We start from the raw sequence: 3658 nt of genomic DNA on the forward strand, positions 1-3658 counted from the left end.
GGATTGCTTAGGGGCGGAGCTTTTCAGGGCAGAGACTTGCAGATTGAGGCTTGATCAAGTCCTGAACTCAGGAGTTCAGGGTGGCAAGTCCTTCTCTGCTGAAGGCAGCTTTGGCTGAGGCGCCATCTCTCAAGCTGCTTGGGAACTCTGGAGAGGAGGTACTACCACGGCGGACAGCTCCTGGGCGACCGATCACGCGGTGGTCGTTCATGAGTCAGGAAAGAAGGTGGACAGCTCCTCATGAAGGCGACAGGCTGAGGCCTTGCTGCTTTGATCTTTGCTGCCATTTTTGCACCTGATAGTGTGGCCTTAGGCTGGGACAGGAAGGAGTGGACAGCTTTTGCCATGCAGTTTAGGGATTACTTTTTAAACAGTTATAAAGTTTACAAAGTATACAAAGTTTACAAAAGGGAGTCCTCCCCTGCTGCTTGAGTTGGAATGAGTAGGCAACTTCTAGGCCTTAGAATACTGAATGCTACTGACCTGCGTAAATCCTAAGGGATGAGGCGTCTTATGCTCACCTTGAGAAGATGGCGCCCACACTGAGGGTGAGGAATTAAAGCCCAGAAGGGCTATGTCTCCAAAAGCAACTAGTTAGCAGCACTGTGTAACTAAAACTCCGTGCGGTGTTCTTAACTCTGCTCCTTTGCATACCTCAACAGCCATTCTCAGTCTAACTCACTGAGTGAGAAACTTGTGTCTGAGCAGGCTGTGTTCCTTTATAAAAGGACACCCCTCCCTGGACCTTCCATTTATGGCTTGCTTTCCTCCCCATCTCCAATGCTGGCCTAATGAGTCCTGGCATACCGCACCTCTCTGACTCTGGCCCCTCTACACCATCATCTATGTTAAGGACACAGTGAGACTGGTCAAGATAGTTTCCCATCTCTGACTGCTCACTGTAATCATCTCTGCAGTCCCATTTGCGTTAGAAAACAGCAGATTCAGCGGGTTTGAAGGATTGGGAACTGTTCGCTATTGGAAGGCCACTATTCTAACTTCATCAGGTAGAACCTGACTGGTATTAGGATGGCCACAGGGGGCTGAAAACTGCCACCAAGTGCTGTCTTCTTCATGGGAATTGGATGGAGCACCATGGAAAACAGGGGTGAGCACTCCTATTCACACTGTGTCTTCTAGTGCTCCCTAGTCTGTCTAGTGTTCCCTGTTTTTCTTCCTGATCAGGAAGCCAGCCTAACAGAGAGTTTCACGTGGCAGAACAGAGTTTAGAATGGGAGGTCTGAAGGAATGATACAGCTTTGTAAGCAACAAAGACAGCAGTGTTTAGAATTGCATGAAGATGCTCCTCCTCTTACGGTGGGGCTGTGTCTCAGCAAACCTATTTTATACATGGTTGCTTTCTCTCATAAAGGTAAAGATGCCTGGGACCTAGGTAAAATCCCTCGGAGTGGCTGAGATGAGCATTCTTTACATCACTAGCCCAGGAACGATGTAACATTCAGAAGAGAGCAGTTGTTACACAGTGGACATCATTTTCACACCGTCATCCTAAAGCTGAAAATGTCAAACCAATGTAAGCTGGGATGGTCTGTGTGTTTAACTGGAAGTTTATAATTCAGCCTGGCAGGTAGCACCCGGTGTAGGATAAAAAGACCAAGGAAAGAAGGCACTGACCCAGACTTGACCCCAAGACCAGGGCCAAGAAACAGAATTCTACCAACCCCTGAGCTTGACACAGAAACCCACCAATCCCTAAAGAGGAAAACCAGACCAATTCTAAGCTCACCCAAACTCAGGACTTGAAATTCCACCAATCCTCACCCTGGAAAGCTCCACCCCCCACTCCCACCCCCAAGAAATCTCACATAAACTTTTCTCTTTGCTCTGCTCCCTGCTGCTTCTCACAAGAACAGAGGCAGCCACCAGCCTGGGTTTTCCCCTCCCAGTCTCTTGTGTGAGGTTTGCTGTGTGGTGAGACTTTGTGGTATTCCTTGGCTCCTGACTGCCAGGATAGCTCTCTGAGTAAAGTGGTAACACTTGAGCAGAGCTTTTGCTGTGCTGCAGCTGAAGCAAAGCTGTAACACTTCTGTAGGGTAAGCCTTTCCCTGCAGAGCTGCAACACGTACATCTAGCATTCAGGAGGCAGAGGCAAGCCTATCTCTGAGTTCAAGGCCAACCCAGTCTACAGAGCAAGTTCCAGGAAAGTCAGGGCTCAAGAAGAAAAAAAGACAAAACAAAACGTCAACAACAAAAACAAAGGAAGGAAGAAATTCATAACTCCAATATGTAATTATTTTTAAAAACTATAAGAAAAAGTTAATCCCAGCTGACTATAGTGGCACACGCCTGCAGTCTCAGCGACTCAAGAAACTAAAGCAGGAAGATTACAAGTTCGAGTCTAGCCTGGGCAACTTAGTGAGACCTGATTTAAAATGAAAAAAGAGGGGTGTGTGTGCTGGAGATGCAGTTCAGTGGTAGAGAGCTTGCCTAGCACATGGAAGCCCTGGGTGTGCCACCCACAGGGCGTGAGCAGCAAGCCAGCCCCAGGAACTACTCCGCACTGCATAGAACTGCATGTTCCATTGTGGCACAGCAGGTCTGTTGACAGCAGCACCAGCCCAAACAGTTGACTGATGCATTGTACAATGATGGTATGATGATCATGATATAATTAGGCAATAGGAAAATTTCAGTTCCATCATAGTTCCCTGGGACCACTGACACACTCTGCCATTTCCCAGGATGTCCTTATGCCACACATGACTGCATACAGTGATGAGGGTGGGGTCCCTATAGAGGAGAAAGCACAGATTTCTTAAAAACCAAAATGAAGATGGTTTTTATGGGCAGAGGGGTTCACCAAAAGCGTGCTGTCTTAGTCGGGGTTTCTATTGCTGGGAAGAGACACCATGACCACAGCAACTCTTATAAAGGAAACCTTTAATCGGGGCCAGCTTGCAGTTTCAGAGGGGTTAGTCCTTATTGTCATGTGGGAAACATGGCAGGATGAAGGCAGACATGATGCTGGAGAGATAGTTGAGTTCTATGTCTGGATGGGCAGACAGCAGGAGGAGAATGAGACACTGGGCCTGGCTTGGGCATCTGGAACCTCAAAGCCCACCCCTCAGTGGCCACGCCCACTCCAACAAGGCCACGCCCACTCCAACAAGGCTATGTCTCTTAATCCTTTCAAATAGTGCCACTCCCTCTGAGCCTATCAGCACCGTTTTCATTGAAACCACCGCAAATGCCAATGTCAACAATGGACTCCTTTGAGCAACAAAAATGAAGTAGGATGTAAATTTGTTCTTAGAATTAGAAAAGATGGTGTGACACAGAGCTATTAAGGAGATGATTATATGTAAAGACAGAATCATCCATCTCTGAAAGACTGGCAGTGTCAGCGTGGCGGTCCTGAATTACAACCCAGGTATGAAGTAAACACCACTGGCATCTATTTTGACTTTAATAAATGACTGTGTAAATCAACAGAGGAAGCAGCAAATCCCTGTGCAGAGGAACTCCAGACACATCGCTTTTTCTTCTTCTTTCTTTTCTCTCTTTCTCTCTTTCTTTCTTTTCTTTCTTTCTTTCTTTTTTTTTTTTTCGAGACAGGGTTTCTCTGTGTAACCCTGGCTGTCCTGGAACTCACTCTGTAGACCAGGCTGGCCTCGAACTCAGAAATCTGCCTGCCTCT

The sequence above is a fragment of the Mus caroli genome, chromosome 11, assembly GCF_900094665.2.
Source record: "Mus caroli chromosome 11, CAROLI_EIJ_v1.1, whole genome shotgun sequence".
Taxonomy (NCBI): Eukaryota; Metazoa; Chordata; class Mammalia; order Rodentia; family Muridae; genus Mus; species Mus caroli.